An 18,304-nucleotide genomic window follows, 5' to 3' on the forward strand; every position below is an offset into this window, starting at 1 on the left:
AAAAAGGTTTTAGCACAGTTTCTGGCACACTACTAGATAGTTGTTATTAATAATCCTTTTCTTCCATCTCCTCACCCTTTTTCAGAAGTTTAGCTGTTATACTCAGGACAATTTTCCTATTGATTAAAATGTGAGTGACAGATTATAAAACATAAACTTTGCAATAAAAATATTTTTACTCCTTCATATTTTTGCTCACCTCTGAAGGAAAAGAGGTGAAGTGAGTTTCCTAACTCTTTACTTATTTCTATCCTGAATAATGAGGTTTCTAAGTGGTCAAGCAACCATTCTGTTTACAGCTGTTCCACGTCAATGATCTGAAAGCCAGAGATCAAAGGGTTTAGAAGTCACTTTGCATGTTCAAATGAATAAATTCCACATGAGCTTAAGTACAACAACTTGAGAAAGAGAAGAGTTACCTCCACAACTTCTTTTGGCGAATGGGCAACTCAGGAACAAACCAAGTTTCTCTCTCTTAAGACTTCTTGATGTGGGTTTTATAGAGAGAATGCAGGATTCATGCTTTCGAAGAATTACAATTCATCAAATTTTAAAGGATAAGGTTCCCCAGTGAGTGTTCAGAGCCTTTGCTGTTGGCTTTTAGGCTAAAGTCAGATTCTAAGTAAGTCGCAAGATGTCATATTAGTATATTTTATGTTTTATAAATTCAGAACTCAAAGCACAAATGTAGTTGACCAAACACTAAGTCAATTCTAATATTAAATCTAGATTTTCGAGTCACCAAAACAACAAGAGGCATGCTAAAACAAACACATAAAAAACTACAGATAAGCTTCCTTAGGATTTGAAAGCCCCAAGAGCTTTCCTAAATAAATGGCAAGTTGGCCTGTCCTTGACCCTCTTTCATCACTTTTGTTTGTGTTTCCTCTTTTTGGAGAAAAAGCCGATCACATAATTTACCCCAGAATTCACTTGACTGTTGACTAGCAGGACATACACTTGCAACCTGAGATACCTTTCTGATTTTTATGCAGACACACATACACACACAGAGACCTTTCTGTTCTAATAAAGCAGGGGGCTTTAGCAAAGGATCAATGTGCTCTTCTTCCTGGGAAGTTGGACCTAAGAGTGATCAGTAGCAACCCTATTGTCAGAATCCTTAGGTAAAGTCCTTGTTGGTTCCCATTTTCTCCATGGGGTTGATCCATGGGGAAATGCCTGCTGAAACATGAAATCTTAAAAGTTTTTTTGCCTCAAAAAAAATCTGAGTTTATCTCTAGGCTTAGGTTCCTGTGAGAAAGAGACTGCTCGATTTACTTCCATAGCATGGAGTCTAGTCTGCATAAAGAAATAAGGGAGATTAGGTAGTGAAAAACACAAAGCCCAGCAATTTGTTAGGTTATGCAATTATCCTGTGACTGGGGAATCATCAATCCTCAAAGAACATGAACAATTCAACCACTGAGCCAGCAGCTGGTCTTAGAGCAGAGCTCAACTGAGGCATAAACAGGCAGGAGACTTAATTAAATAGCTCCCATTTTTAAGGTCAGCTTTCACTAGTCTAACTTAATTTAATTTTATGTGACATTTGATTTTTATTATAAAAGTAATCATGTTCTTTATAAATTAGAATCTTAACAATTCTCTCTCACACAAGTATCTAATGTCAACATGTTCAGGTGTGTTTTTCCACATTTTTCTCACGTGCATGTGTGTGCATGCCCACAAACACACACCACACACACACACACACACACACACTCACAATTAGGAAGGGGACTTTAGTCAATGAGCATGGTGCTCTTCTCCTTTAGAAGTTGTGCCTAAGAGTGGTATGTAGCAACCCTATTGCCATAACCAGTTAGGTAAATGTAGAAAATTAAACTTATGGGGGGGCACCTGCCTGGCTCTGTCAGCAGAGCATGTGACTCTTGATCTTGGGGTTGTAATTGGGTATAGAGATTACTTACAAATTTAAAAAATCTTAAAAAAAAGAAAGTTAAACTTATGTGATATATGCATATCATATGCATAAGTGTAATTGTTTTCCTTTTCAAATTAAAAAAAAAGATAAGCCATGCTTGTTACTCTGAAGCTTTTTTTTTTAAACCTACAGTAACATGGAGATTTCACCAGTTAACTCTAAATCACTTCTTTTAATTCCTGTACAAATTTCATATAATGGCCAGATGATAAGGTCATAATGCATTCACCTTTTCCTTTATTAATGGACATTTAAGCTAACCCAAATTTTTGTGACTAGAAACAAAAAATGGCACTCATGTGCAATGATAAATTCAGTACCTGGGCTTTATAGTGTATCCCAAAGGGGAAATTTGGAAGGGCTTTATGAACTTTATGTGACTCCCTCTAGAGTAGAATAACCCAGACCTCTGTCTGAACACATGCTCAGTTTCAGTACTCAACACTAAACTATGGCTCTGTTTATATAGATAAATGATGAAAACAGAAGAGACATTCACAAGAGAGACAGAAGTAAGGAAAATGTGCTTTCATTTACTTGCCCCAAATCATTTCTTGGGAGCTCCATTTCACCCAAGACTTTTCTTCATCCAGTCACAGATTGAGGTGCACGTATGAAAGAGGGAGCCTGGAAGACAGTTCAAACACTTGCTTAGGCCCATGCTATGTTAATATCATCTGGTTGAATATTGCACAGAAAGCAGTGTGATTTTCTTCAAGGTTGTTATATCCTAGCTGAGAAGTAGACATCTGCGGAACAGATTTCATTTTAAGAAAAATAAATTGTTTATCAATAATGACTCTGAGACAGCCACGGAATCAGGGTAGCCATTCATGTGTTAATCTCTCAGTTACAAAATCATCTGGATCACAGCTTTGAAAGGTCTTCCTCCCTAAATTATTGATATGTATCGGCCTTTCAAGAAAGAATTACACTCCCGAGTCCTTAGGTTTATTCCATTCTCTAAGGCTAACAGCATTCATTATCCAGATGAAATACACATTTCTTCTCAACTGCAGGAGCTTTCCAGATCACTTTGCTCTTTGTCTTCCTCAGGCATACGGCCAATTTTCTGGGAGCCAGGGAGTCTGGAAGCTTCAGTCTTCCTTTCACACCTTTCAAAATGGGACAGTTAGCTTAGAGCCCAGTTGGAGGTCTCGTGGACTGGTTCTGGAACGTAGGTGGGTAGTGCAATGTTTGGGAGCAAGAGCTCGAACAGACAGTGCTAGATCTAGCCTGGAAATGCCTGTAGGACGGAGAGGTGGTTTTCTGCAGGCCGAGCTTACATCAGAAACGTAGGAGCATTCAGTAACTTTCTTTGCATAAATTTGGAATGATAGGGCAGAGGGGCCATGGGACAGGTCCAGTCTGCTGGCAGAGATGTGCATTGTAGAACAGATTTTTTTTTTTAATTTTTTTTTCAACGTTTATTTATTTTTGGGACAGAGAGAGACAGAGCATGAACGGGGGAGGGGCAGAGAGAGAGGGAGACACAGAATCGGAAACAGGCTCCAGGCTCTGAGCCATCAGCCCAGAGCCTGACGCGGGGCTCGAACTCACGGACCGCGAGATCGTGACCTGGCTGAAGTCGGACGCTCAACCGACTGCGCCACCCAGGCGCCCCAAGAACAGATTTTTGATTGCAAGAAGCCAACCCCATCTAGATTAAGCTAGAAAGGACAGTTTATAAGGGCACAGGTTGTCTCACTGAAACTAAGAATGGGAATGCAGCTGGGCCTCTAGAAGGGACCAGAGGTTAGAAAGCCAGAACTGTTTTTGTTTTTGTTTTTTTTAATGTCATCTTTTTTGGGATACCTGGTGGCTCAGTTGGTTGAGTTTCTGACTCCTGATTTCATCTCAGGTCATGATCCCAGGGTGTGGGATGGAGCCCAGTGTCCTGCTCTGAGATTAGCACGGAGACTGCTTAAGATTCTCTCTCTCTCTCTCTCTCTCTCTCTCTCTCTCTCTCTCTGCCTCTGCCACTCTCCCATGCACATGCTCTCTCTCTCAAAATAAAATGAAGTGGAATAAAATAAAATGTCATCTTCTCTAATTATCTTTCTCCATCTGCTTCATTCTTCCCTATCTCTGCAGACGAGTTTTTCTCTCCTTTTCCCATAGCTTCTAAATGTATATATCCTTGGTTCTAGTGGTCCACAAAAACCTGCCTTCTCTTTCTAAATACCCATTACAAATTCTTCTTGGAGAGAAAAACTGATTGGCTTGCTTTCAGTCAGGTGGCCAACTGTGGTCTCATCAGCTATGGGCCAGTGGGACGTTTGGAGATTCAGACATTTAGAGACAAATTTAAAAGCTTGCTGACCGCTGGTATTCCTCAAGTGTAAACTAAACATCAGTGTATAGAATCTCAGAAAGTTAGGGCCTACAGGAAACTTGTTTAACAAGTAAGAAGACCGAGCAAAGGAAATGTTTCATTCAAGGTCACAGTCAGTAAATGACCAAAGAAAAGTCGTTCTTCTATGACCAGGAACTGCAAAACCAGAGACCACCAGGAGGGGATAATAGTACCTGTTTCATGATATCCTTGATAGACATAAGTAGTATAATTTAAGGAGGCCATATTTATTTTATATAGTCATATGTCATTGCTATTTCTCTTTTTATTCAAAATGTAACTAGCAATATTAATTTCTTTTAAAGAGAAAGTAAAAATAACACAAAATTTTACATATATATATGTGTACATATATGTATATATATACATATTTTTAAGATATATATATCATATATATAATATTATATATATATCTATATATATTATATATATTATATATATTATATATATCTTATATATATCTTATATATATCATATTTTTATTTTTAAGATATATATATATATATATATATATATACACACATATATATATCTTAAAAATAAAATATACAGAAGCCCAGACCTTGGAGAGTAGCCAGGGAAGTTTTGTTTTGTTTTGTTTTTTGGGTTTATTTATTTACTTTGAGACAGAGAGTGCACAAGTGGGGCAGGGGCAGAGAGAGAAAGGAAGAGAGAGAGAAAATCACAAGCAGGCTGTGAGCTGTTCAGCGTGGAGCCTGATGAAGGGCTCAATCTTCCAAACTGAGAGATCATGACCTGAGCTGAAATCAAGAGTCAGACACTTAACCAGCTGAGCCACCTAGGTGCCCTGCAAGTGAAGTGTCTACAGAGAGGTACCACGGAGAGTTTGGAAGCTACTCTTCCATGCCTTTTTCATTGCATACATAACTGGGTGCTTGAAAGACCCAATAAATAGCATCCTTTTTCCTTGCCCAGAGTAATGAATAAATTGATAAACAAATGAATGGCCTAAGAAAGCCAGAGTGCTACTTTTGTTAATGATACAGATGAGTTAGAGGAGGCAAATTAGTTTGAGTGCCAAATTTAGGGACTAACTGAACCCCATACTAGTCAGGGCTTCTATCCCAGCATCAGGCAGGAAGGATAGCACTGAGGAGCAGAAGAGAACCAGTATTCACAGTGGGTAGCTCATTTCCAAGAGGCAAAGGGGCAGAGTCAAGTCAAGAATTAATAGTTTATTCTCTCCCACATTGCCAAGCACATAAGTGACTCCAATCCCCTGAGGCAGAGTGAACAAGGGGCGTAGAAAAGCTAAGAGTGTGACTCTGAGTCCCCTTTGCATATAAGGGAGCATCAGGAAAGAAAAGATGCATTTTTCTGTAAATACATATATATATTTTAAAGGATCATACTAGTATTTTCTGTCACTTGCTTTTTCCCATACAAATATAAATCTTTTTTTTAAATTTTTTAACGTTTTTATTCATTTTTTTTGAGACAGAGAGAGACAGAGCATGAATGGGGGAAGGTCAGAGAGAGAGGGAGACACAGAATCTGAAACAGGCTCCAGGCTCTGAGCAGTCAGCACAGAGCCGGACGTGGGGCTTGAACTCACGGACCTGGAGATCATGACCTGAGCTGAAGTCGGATGCCCAACCGACTGAGCCACCCAGGCACCCCGATAAATCTTTTAAATCATTTACACATATTTCCTGACATGGTTATATAATTTACTTAACCGGTCCCTGTTCATTGATATTAAAGGTTTTATATATTTTTACCACTGTAAACAGCACTACAATGAACACTCTTTTACCACGTTTGGCACATTAGTCCAGTATTCCTGCAAGATAGGTTCCAAAAGTAGAATTACTAAGTAAAACAATATGCACATTAAACCTTTTATACACATTACAAAATTGGCCCCTGGAAATGCAGTATACTCCTACAGTTAGTTTATAAGAATTTCTACACCTTGCTTAACGGATATTATGAGTCATTTTCAGCTTCGAAAATAAGATAAGCAAACCACTATGGTTTAATTTGTATGTCTTTGATTACCAAACAGTTGTACACTTTTTCTATCAGAAGATTATGATTTAATTGATCTGACAGGGTTGTACTGTAAGCTAAGTGATAATTGGCTTTTCTTTTTGTAATGCAATTGCCTGACTTAAGTTTTGATTATTGAGGCATTCACTTTAACAGGCACCCACCTCGAAGATGACTATTTCAAGTGGCAGTGCCAGCTGAGAGACTGGAAAAAGAGCTGCCCCCCACTCCCCGTCTTTGTTAATTTCCATACCTGGCCTTTCTGGTAGCTTGTTTTTTCTCTCCCCACATTTTATTTTTTATTTTAACGTTTACTTTTGAGAGACAGAGGGAAACAGAGCACGATTGGGGGAGGGGCAAAGAGAGAGGGAGAACACGGAATCTGAAGCAGGCTCCAGTCCCTGAGCTGTCTGTCTGCACAGAGCCCTACACGGGATTTGAACTCAACGAGCTGTGAGATAATGACCTGAAATGAAGTCCCATGCTTAACCAACTAACCGCCCAGGAATCCCTCTCCCCGTGCTTTAAATTCTCACTCGTATGTTTTAAATTACGAGTGAGGCCACGAGAACCTTGCCACCAATAAAAGCAGAACCCCAGACCCACGTGTGCTCAGGCCTACGCATGCGCCCATGCTCCCCTGCCCTCTGTATACCGCGACCCTGCCGTTGGCCCCAGCTCTGCCACATAACTTCCATGATCTGTAAGTTATAAAGCTTTCTCTTTTTCCCTCAGAGTTTCCTTATGGGTATTGCTGGGAGCGTCTTGCAATCATAAGAACCACATGGGCCTATCGAGCCACAAGCGTGGATATTGATAGGCTGAGATCAGCACAAGAGCAGGTGTCAAATATTTACCAGGGTACAAGATGCCTTTAAATATCCAGGCAGCAAATTTGGCTTTAAAACAGTGTGAAAAATTGATGGTGTTATTTGGCTCAGTAGGTATGTTAGATAGATTACAGTGTGTGATCTCAGAATCAATATTCAGTCCATATATTTGTGCAATAGATAATTACCATAATAAATGCAGACTTGACGTTTCAGTAGGAGGATGCATTAGGTCTGTGTCCCGAGAGGTTTGCTGAATCAGGAGCTTAGAAACAGTGGAGCACAGTGGGCCAACTGCCTTTCTTCTAGACTTCTACTCTTCAGTCTTCAGAGCGACCCTAAGACCACAGCAGAACATGTAAGATTTTGTCTTCCATTCTCCTCAAAAGGAGCCCACATGTCATTGTCCTGGTTCTCTGCACACATTGATAGAAGTCTAACTCCCCAAGTGGCAGACATGGAGACTTTAGGTGTGGGTCTTAGATTTATTAAAGACTTGGAAATGTGCATTAATAATACAATGGAAAGGGGAAATGGGAGAGAAAGATAATAATACTATTAAAAGTAATAAGTGATATAGCAGTTTGGATTAGTTTAGGTTATATTTTTTAAAAAACTGCAATATATTTTTAGAATAAAAATGATGGAAGTTCTATCTCTCTCATAAAAAGAAGTCTGGAGATAGAGAGTCCCAGCTGATAGGGTAGCCTTACTATGACATTAGGGACCTAGGATCATATCTTCTACTCAGTGATCCCCAGCATGAGACTTACTCATTGTCAAGGTCTCCCATAATTAAATATGGCTGTTAGATCGCCAGCCATTTCAGGAACAGGAAGGAAGGGAAGTCTTTTAAAGGTTTCCCACAAGTCCCACCTAACATGTCCATTTATATATCACTGGCAAAAAAAAAAAAAAAAAAAAAAAATCATATGGTCAAAACCAGTTGCAAGGATGTGTGTGACCAACTAAAACACAGGGTTCTTTGTCTAAAGAGAATATAATCTCTGTTATAAATGGATCAATTTTTTTCTTAAAAATTTTTTTTAATGTCTTATTTATCTTTTTTTTTTTTTTTTTTGAGAGAGAGAGAGGGAGAGGGTGCACGTGGGGGAGGGGCAAAGAGAGAGGGAGACAGAGGATCCAAATCGGGCTCTGTGCTGACAGGCTGACAACATGGGCCTGATCTGGGGCTCAAAATCATGAGCCACTAGAGATCATGACCTGAGCTGAAGTCGGATGCTCAACTGACTGATCCACTAAACGGATGAATTTTTAAAAATAATCTCCAAGTGGGGAAAGATTTTATAAGCATGACAATACTAAAGTGATAAAAGATGAAATATTTTTTATAAACAAATTTTTAAAAATTGTATTGCAAGACCACCATGAACAAAATCAAAAGGCAAAATATCTATTAATGTCACAAATAAGGGCTAATTTCTATTCATAGAAGTAATTCCTGCAAATTGAGAAAAGCCCTCAAAACAAATAGAAAAATGTACAAGGGACATTTCACAGAAATGAAAATACATGCAGATGTTTCAAACATATGGTTCAAACAAATTCAAAACACAACTCCTTTGAGATAAACTTTTTTCATCCATTGATTGGAAATGGTTACAAAGTTTAATGCCACAGTGTGCTAGCAAGGATGCAATTCACCAGGTGTTCTCATTTGTGGTCTTTCACATACTTACTTGTACCTTCCCTCATGTGCTCTAAACTTAACCCCTGATGCTGCCTGTTGCTGCCATAAACAAAATCTTCTGTGACCTTAGACTCATTTCTGAGGACAGGGTCCTGCCTCAAGCATGCATTTAAGTCTTTTGCTTTCTTTCCTAAGGCTTTTCTGATGTCTTATTAAGGGACTCTGGTCCTTAAAGATGCAGGTTTACCCAGAAGTATGGGACTTAACACTTCTGAGTCAACCTTCAACCAATGAGTGATGAGAAACAAACGTTTATCTCATTTGATCCTTGGGTGAACAAGTACAAGAGGCATCCTACACCCTTGTTTAATGTTCTGGCTGGCTGAAACCTCAGTTGCTCACAGTGGCTATCTCAATAACGCATCCTGGATTGGCTTTTCTCTCTCTCACTTTTCCTGGTCCTTTGGATCATCTCCCAAACTAATTACCTGTGCAGAAACTATTGTCTCAGTCTTTGCTTTTGAGAGTAATTTGAGCTCAGACATATTGCTAATGTGATATAAATTGGTAAGAGTAATGTGACAATTTTATGCTATAATTTTTAAAAATACTGACCTAACAATTCCAGTTTAGAAATTTGTTTTAGGGACACCTGGGTGGCTCAGTTGGTTAAGTGTTCAATTCTTGGTTTCCACTCAGGTCACAATCTCATGGTTTGTGAGATCTTGCACTGTCAGTGGATTCTGCTTGGGATTCTGTCTCTCTCGCTCTCGTCCCCTCCCCTGCTCTCATATATGTGTGTGTGTGTGTGTGTGTGTGTGTGTGTGTGTGTGCTCTCTCTCTCAAAATAAATTTTTAAAAATTTTAAAAAGAATTTATTTTAAAGAAATATACTAATAGTTGAGCATGTGTGAAGTGATGGTTGTAAAAGAATATGCATCGCAACATTGTATAATAACCAGGAATTAATAAAAAAAACAACTCACTGAATCCCAAAACAGGACATTGCTTAAGTAAATGCCAGTATGATTCATACAATGAAATAGCAGGTGGTAAATAATAAGATAGCTTTATATGGAAAGATTTTTAAAACTAAGAGCAATGGCATGCCTGGGTGGCTTAGTTGGTTAAGCATTTGACTCTTGATTTAGGCTCCAGTCATGATCTCACGGTTTGTGGGTTTTCAGGCCCTGCTTTGGGCTCTGTGCTGGCAGTGTAGAGCCTGCTTAGGATTCTCTCTCTCTCTCTCTCTCTCTCTCTCTCTGCCCCTCCCCTGTTCTCTCCCTCAGAATAAATAAACATTTGTTAAAAATTCTAAGTTTTAATTCCTAATTTAATTATAACTCTGTCTCAAAATAAATTTAAAATTTTTAAAAATAAAAACTAAGATCAGTAGACAGATTAAATTAGCATTTTGTAAAATATATGTGTATATATACTGGCATATGTATAGAAGATCCTCCTGGAAAGAGACACAAGGATTTGACATCGGTGGGTTGTCTATAAGGAGAACTTGGCTGCAGACAAGTGTGAAAGAGAGAGACTTCTTTCTTTCTTTCTCTCTTTTGTTTTTTTGGGTTATTGATATATCATGAATTAGTATTACTTTGCTATTTGGAATACTGAACCCTGTCTGAAACCCTGTCTGAAGTGTCTATTTCATTTATTAACTGTGGTTTTTAAAAATTTATTTAAAAATTGTTTCAAAAGCTTCAATTACATATGGGCACCTGGCTGGCTCAGTCAGTGGAACATGTGACTTTTGATCTTGGGGTCATGAGTTCGAGCCCCACATTAGGGGTAGAGATTACATAAGAAAATAAAACAAAATCCTTTTTAAAAAGTTTCCATTACATAAATTAGAATGAATTGTACAGTGAACCCTTGTGTGCTCATCATCCAGCTTTGAACAATTACCATCATCTGTTTTATTTATCTCTCCACTTTCCCCCAGTGGAAATTCTAGTAAATGCACAAAGGAATACAAAACAATAGGGAATATTAAAAAGGAAGTAGATACTCTCAAAAGGGTTACATTGGATGAATCAAATGAAGCCTAATATATTATAAATAAATTATATGAAATACAATAGAATATGAAAATAATAGATATTTAATAGTTCTTTAGAAACAGGTAAAAAGTGAATCCTTGAACTGCCTAGAAATGGGGAAACTATGCTTTTAAAAAGATGCAAATATAATCAGAAAACATTCAGTAAACCCAGTCCAATCTGTCTGATCTACATAAATAGAGCCAATCCTGGCTAAAACTAGAGTTACAGGTAGAGTTGCCAGATTTAGCAAGTAAAAATATAGAATAGCCAATTAAATTTAAATTTTACATAAATAATGAATAATTTCTTAGAATAAGCATGTATCATGCAATATGTCCCATGTAATATTTGGGACATATTTGTACTAAAATATTATTATTTGTTTTATCTGTTACTTGTGTATGTGATAATGCCTGGGTTCAACCAAAAGGAATCAGAATTTCTGGGGTTGTAGACTAGACATTACTTTTTAAAAAATTCCCCAGGCCAGAATTACCTACTTCATATCCAAGATTAAGAACCACTGCTCTAGGGGCGCCTGGGTGGCGCAGTCAGTTAAGCGTCCGACTTCAGCCAGGTCACGATCTCGCGGTCCGTGAGTTCGAGCCCCGCGTCGGGCTCTGGGCTGATGGCTCAGAGCCTGGAGCCTGTTTCCGATTCTGTGTCTCCCTCTCTCTCTGCCCCTCCCCCGTTCATGCTCTCTCTCTGTCCCAAAAATAAATAAATGTTGAAAAAAAAAAAAAAAAAAAGAACCACTGCTCTAGAAAATGCTAATTTTAGCCAAATTAATTAGGTCAATTGGCATCAGGAGAATTGACTTTAGGTGAAATGGTATCAGGTGAGCTAAATCCTCATTGCCACATTAGCATGCAACTTAGAAAAAGTTGTCAGTCCCTCTTGGTGCACTGTGTCCTTCTAAGAACCTGATTCGCTTTGTAGCTGTTACTTATAGGCTCCCACCTTAAATTTGGCATCTGCCTCTGGCTGTTCTCTCTGGCATAAGTGAGGTCTCTTCCGAGAGGAGCACTTTTTGTGTCTCACTTATTAGCTAAGGCCTGGAAATGAAGATGTGAACGTTCTTTCCAACTTGGAGGTAGAAACACCCTGGTCTCAAGTCAGCATTGGCTCCGAAATCCTCTTTGACACTTTTGGGCAGTTTCATTTTTCACTTGGATACATGGAGAAGTTGTAAGAGAGTCACTTGGTGACTTGCAAGTATCAGGGACAGAAGCAGAGGTAAACTAAGGTACCCTAACTCCTACTTGAATTGGTGTAAGAAAAGATAACATGGTGAAATTTTCCAGTATTGCTCAGGGTTGCTCAGAAAAACACTTTTACATTTCTAGCCTTTCCCCCAAACCAAATGTCACCTGAAAGCACTTCTTTCTTCTTTTCTGTAGCTAAGGTGCTGTATCTTTGTCCTCATCAGCTCCCAGTGGCCATGGTGGCAGAGAAGAATGGGCTGTTATTTGATGCCAGATTGAATCTGCAGAGATTCTGTGAACTGAGACTAGAGAATTATTACAGTGACTCAGAATGTGTGTGTCTATTTGTGATTTTTAGCATTGATAGCAAGCAAGACTTACTTTTAATTTCCTTTTAAATATTAGGATGTTTCAAAATGTCCACAGTTACTGATTAGGCCATTGTGTTTCAGATTTTGGTGATAGAAAGTAGCCAACTTTTAAACTTAAAAAAAAAAAAAATTCCTCTGGGAGGTTCTAACTGAACTTCCATATTTCAGAATACCCTTCCCAGCCATAGCAAAAACATGAGTATTCTTCTGCTCTGTGCTACTTTTAAGACATCCTTGTTGCCTTCTGGTTGTCACAGGCCATTGCCCCAGATGAGAAGTGCTGGCAGCATTGGCACAACTGTTGCCCCAATGTTCTTATCTTTAGAGAAGCATGGGCTTCAGGAGTGGGTTTGTCTTCAAAATGCGTAGAAAGCCAGCACCTTGTGATTCCTCCTGCTGTGGATAATGTCTAAGGCAGTGGAAGGAAACTCTCACGTTAGATGGCAACTGCCCCATGTCTCTGGCCTCCAAACCTGCATTGGCAGGGGCCAGAGGGGGTCTCTGTGTAGCCTTGGGCTGAAGGGAAGATGCCAGTTTTAGTGAAGTGAGAGCCCAAGAAGTCTGAATGTTCTGACCAGATACCCCCAGCCCCCGCCCGCACCGTAACCACCCCTGTGTCATGGCCTTATCAACAGTATCTCCTATTGCTACCATCAGATTAACTTCACAGTTGATGTCAGTTTCCAAATGTTTGGAACTCCCCCATCAACTCTTTTTCCCCAGAGAGTAACTTACATGTTGTTTTGTGGATTTCTTTCCTTTCACTGTGCCCTCTGGTCAGTCAGCCAACTTCCCTATATCCTCAGCCTTTTTTTCTGAAAATTCACCTTCTGACTAAAAACTGGCTCTCCCTGAAGACGTGACTTATATTTATTTTTCTCAAAAGGTAGCTATGCTTTCTCTTTACCCCTAATACTACTGGGCCTAGAAAGAAGAAATTCTCTTCCTGCTCCTTGGTGCCACTTTCACATCACTCCACCTCCCTTTTGCTTAACAACATTCAGCTTGGAATTTCATGTCATGGAATTCTTCCACCTACTACCTCGCCTCATGGCGGCCATCCGCTGACCCCATTTCACTCATCCTCATTCCTTGAACATTTTAACTGCTGATTCTTCATCATGCTGTCTAGTGTTATTCCAGCCATAATTCTTGGTAACATCAATATCCAGATAGGTGTATCTTCAGCAGCCTCTCCGTTCCTTGACTCCTCTACCCAACTCAGCCACTTACTCCCATCCCAAGTCAGATATAGATTTCATGTTATCAATGCCTGCAATTTCTCTTAGCCATTTTGAGCATCCAACTGTCTGGCTACCCTGTCCAATTTTTGCAGCTTACACCCTCTAAGAACCTAACTTCAAAAATCACTTCACCATTCCAATACATAAAATCCATTGGTACTACCACCCCCATGTCCTTACTTCACCTTATCCAGCTAAAATCCCACGGCCAGTCATTACAATCATTCCATTTCATACACCCTTAACTCCCTGACCTTCTCACACTTTAATATATATACATGCTTCTAAAAATCCTACTATTCATAAATCCAAACTTTGCCAATACCAGCCCTGTATACACATTGGTTAAAGTGATAGGAGAGGGCTGCCTGGCTGGCTCTGTCAGTGGAGCATTTGACTCCTGATCTTGGAGTTGTGAGTTTGAGCCCCATATAGGGTGCAGAGATTACTTAAAAATAAAATCTTTAGGATCACCTGGGTGGCTCAGTTGGTTAAGCGTCCAACTTTGGCTCAGGTCATGATCTCATGGTTTGTGAATTCGAGCCCCAGGTTGGGCTCTTTGCTGTCAGCACTCAGCCAGCTTTGGATCTTCTGTCTCCCTCTCTCTCTGCCTCTACCCTGCTCGCATGCACACACACTCTCTCTGTAAAATAAACATTAAATAAATAAATAAAATAAAATCTTTAAAAAAAAGTGATTGGAGAAAATATCACAATATTTCTTGCTGTTCTCACTTTCTATTTGTAATTACAAATTTCAAATGGCCCTTAATGCTGCCTCGTGATCATATTGTGTTTTCCTAGTCCATTAGTCCTCCTACCCTCATCCATTTGCTGGGACTACTTCTTACTCTCTGCTCTTTTCTCAACCTTTAGCACACGCCCATATTCTGTATCAGTAGGGCATCTTCTTTATTCACTGATAAATGAAGCAATCGGAAGACTGTGTCCACAAATTCACACCACATTGACCTTCTGACCTGTCTTTGTTCCCTTGTACCCTGCCTCATGTTCTTTGGTATTAAATTGTCCATGCTCCTTGCTAAGGCCACCCTTCCATGAGTACTCATATCCCCTCCCATGTCATATCTTCAAAGACATTGCTTTCTGCCGCCCCTGTATTGCCAGTTTTCTCCTTTCTTCAGGATATTTCCCATCAGCATACAGGCATATTGTTGTTTCTTACATCTTAAAGTAACCATTTTTTGACCCAATTTTCCTTCTAGTTACTGCTCATTTCTCTCTTCTTTACCAAAAAACCCCCCAAAAACAAAACCAAAAAACTTTCTTGAAAGAGTTCCCTCTACTTACCCACCCGATTCCTTTTGTAATCTTTTTTCCCCAAAGTTTTAAATAGTTACATTTAAATAATTAGTACTCATAGCTATTGACCATAAATTCAAATTATTTCATTTGAAACCACTGTTTTTCATATTAGAAATTAGTATCTGGCCTGAAGAGAAAGTCACAATGGCTCAGATTTATTTTATTTTAATTTTTGTTCTATAAAAAAATCAAACCTATTGAAAAGTTGACAAATTATTAAGGTTAAAAAATAAAATTTGACATTTAACCATAATAGTGAATAAAAATCAATTTCAATGTAATTTGAAAGTCACTAAAAAGTATTGAGTATATAGGTCATCCTAAAGGAGAGAAAAATAATGATAGTTTATTCCCTTGCTCACAGAGTGCTTCAAATGCACTACCTTTCTGTTGTGTCATTGCCTCCAAACCTTTGTACATGCTTTTCCCTATTGCTAGTCACTGTTTCCCTTCCTGGATAACTTGTCATCTTTCAGAGCCCAGTCTTTCCCAAACTTCCACCCCAAACCTGCAGTTCTGAGTTCTTTTATCATACTATTGTCTTCTTATGGTAGTCTGTAATGTATTTATTGTAACAGTTACCTATCTTACCTGTTAGGATCCAAGTTTTGTGAGGCTGGAATGGTGCCCATTTCATTCAACATCATGTTTTCTGATCCTAGAATAGGCCAAACACATAGAAGGTGCTTAATAATATTTAGTAACTGAATGACTATAGTGCTGATTGAGTGTTACATGAGATGAAACAATCTTTGGAAGAAAAGTCTCTAATTTTAACACTTCTGTGAAAAAGAGCCAGCACAGATTATTTAGCAATCATGTTCTAAAACTTATTTATTGGACCCCTGCAAAGGATTTAAGAGCTCAGTGAAGTGGACACCTTGTAAGATTGGAGACCTTGAGATCACAATGGTGATGACTGGAAACAGCCTCATGATGGTATAAATGCAAGTAATATAATGAACTAGTTCGCAAACATCAATGCACCATATGGAGGTCTTGGAAAATGCTTTGAAAGCCATTGGTTTAGATAAAATAGGAAGTTCAGCAAAAAGCTCCCCCTAAGGAAGTTTATATTTCTATTTCAAGGCACAGAGTAGGCATCTGTATCTACTTCAGAAGAGGGGAGGAATTTAAAATTATGATTTTCGTTATTGCAAATTATGGGCAGAGAATATAGTAATGTCTTCAGAGCTATGAAGAAACTGTATCAGTGTTTCCCCCCAGCAGCCACCATTACAGTGAATCCATCTATATACTTTGATCTCATATCAAGAAATTGTGAATTTAGAAGTTTTACTAATTTGTTACATAAATATAGACCATCAGTCTTGGCAATTCATATAATCTCTGCTTCAAGTAGCATTATTGTTATTTTTAAATTTGATTTATGTATTTTGAGGGAGGGAGAGCAGGGGACCGGGAGAGAGAGAGGGAGAGAGAGATTCCCAAGCAGGCTCTGCACTGTCTGCATAGAGCCCAATGAGGACTGGGCTCAATCTCACGAACCGTGAGATCATGACCTAAGTCAAAATCAAAAGTCCAGTGCTTAACCAACTGAGCCACCAAGGTACCCTTCGAGTAGCATTATTTAAAAACAATCCAAGCTGAATAATATTTGCATAATGGATTGTCACATTAGATCAGACTTTTTTTTTTAATTTAATGTTTATTTTTGAGAGAGAGAGAGAGAGAGAGAGCGAGAGCGGGGAGGGACACAGAGAGAGGGAGACACAGAATCTGAAGCAGACTCCAGGCTCTGAGCTGTCAGCACAGAGCCTGACACGGGGCTCGAACTCACAAGCCATGAGATCATGACCTGAGCCAAAGTCGGATGCTTAACCAACTGAGCCACCCAGACACCCTTAGATCATGTTTTTATTTTATTACTTTATTGAATCTGCTCTGTCAAGGTCACAAGGAACCTTCATCTTTCCATCTCAAGTTGTATTTTACTAAACTCTCAGGAATATTTCCTTCCTCCTTCTTGAAACAATTTCTCCACATGACTTCCAGGGCACATTCTCTCCTGGGTTTTCTCCTACCACACTGGCTACTCTCCCGAATCTCCTTTGCTGGCTTCTCCTCATTTTCTAGACCTCTAAATGTCGAAGTGCGCTAGGACTGGCCAATCTTCTCTGCCTTCACTAATTCCCTAGATGATCTCATCCAGTTTCATTGCATTTTAAATATAGTTTTCCTAATCTTTACTCTAAAATTCTTATTTCTAGATGTGATATCTCCCCTACCTCCTCAGACCCAAATATTCAATTGCCCAATGAAGATAACTTTATAACTTCAACAAGCCTTTCAAATTTAACATGTACAGAATTCTTGATTTTCCATCCCCAGATTAACCCTGACTTCCCCATATCAGTAAATGGCACCACCAATCACCAAGATACCCCAAACAGAGGGCCATTCTTTATTAAACATTCCACATCCAAATCCATCATCAAACCATGTCAAAAAATATCTCAAATCCAACCAATTTTTATTAACTCCAGTACTGTCATCCTAGTTCACACTATCATTGTCTTCTGACTATTTTACTGCAATGGCAGCAAACTGGTCTCTCTTCTTCCACCCAGACAACAATCAGACTTGTCTTTTTATCACATAAATAAAATATCCATTGAAAACCCTCTGTTGCTTTCTCATCATACCCTTCTTCTTTATAACACTTGCCACCTCACATAATATTATGTATCAATTTGTAGATGCCCTAAACATAGGGAATTTGTATTATTCATACTGTGTACCCAGAGCCTAGAAGAGTACCTGACATTTAAGGATGATCAATAAATATTTCCTGAATAAATAAATGAATCACTACGTATTTAAAAACCTTTGGTATATGATATTATAACCTGGTAAAACAGAGATTAAAAATGGTTGTCTGATGATACCTGTCTTTGTAGCTAAATCCTAGGATCAGACTTAGAGATCTATGCACCACATATTTTCTCACACGCTTATAACAAAGAGTTGCCACTTTTCATCCTTGATTATCTTTTCTTCAGCAGCATGAGCCCTGTGATATCCTATTTTCTAGCAGGAGGTAACTTATAAACTATCCTTATAAGTACAATAAAAAGATGAAGATATGTTTGTGACATATATGGGTCTCTATCTGTAGGCATCATTTTTTTGCAGTGAGTTAGTATGATGGAGAGCTTAAAAAATCTATGCTGTGATTCCTTCAGAAATTCCCCTCCTGCAAGACACAATATATACTTTTTTTTTTTAATTTTTTTTCAACGTTTATCCATTTTTGGGACAGAGAGAGACAGAGCATGAACGGGGA

At 38.8% G+C, this 18,304-nt stretch overlaps 1 long non-coding RNA gene across 2 annotated transcripts in view; it reads right to left on the minus strand.

The window, feature by feature from the left end:
• The window catches only part of LOC123604947, a 33,830-nt gene extending 18,153 nt beyond the window's left edge, over positions 1-15,677 (minus strand). Inside the window, exons 1-4 of one of the 2 annotated variants that reach the window (XR_006715529.1) lie at positions 15,589-15,677; positions 12,223-12,362; positions 7,336-7,485; positions 2,462-2,575 (exon numbers count right to left, since the gene is read on the minus strand). This is a non-coding gene — a long non-coding RNA (uncharacterized LOC123604947). Of the gene's footprint in view, positions 1-2,461; positions 2,576-7,335; positions 7,486-12,222; positions 12,363-15,588 lie in introns of those variants that run through there. The other variant, XR_006715532.1, reaches the window with a different exon arrangement.
• Between the last annotated feature and the right edge of the window lie 2,627 nt (positions 15,678-18,304).

This window comes from Leopardus geoffroyi, chromosome A1, assembly GCF_018350155.1.
Source record: "Leopardus geoffroyi isolate Oge1 chromosome A1, O.geoffroyi_Oge1_pat1.0, whole genome shotgun sequence".
NCBI classification, from domain to species: Eukaryota; Metazoa; Chordata; class Mammalia; order Carnivora; family Felidae; genus Leopardus; species Leopardus geoffroyi.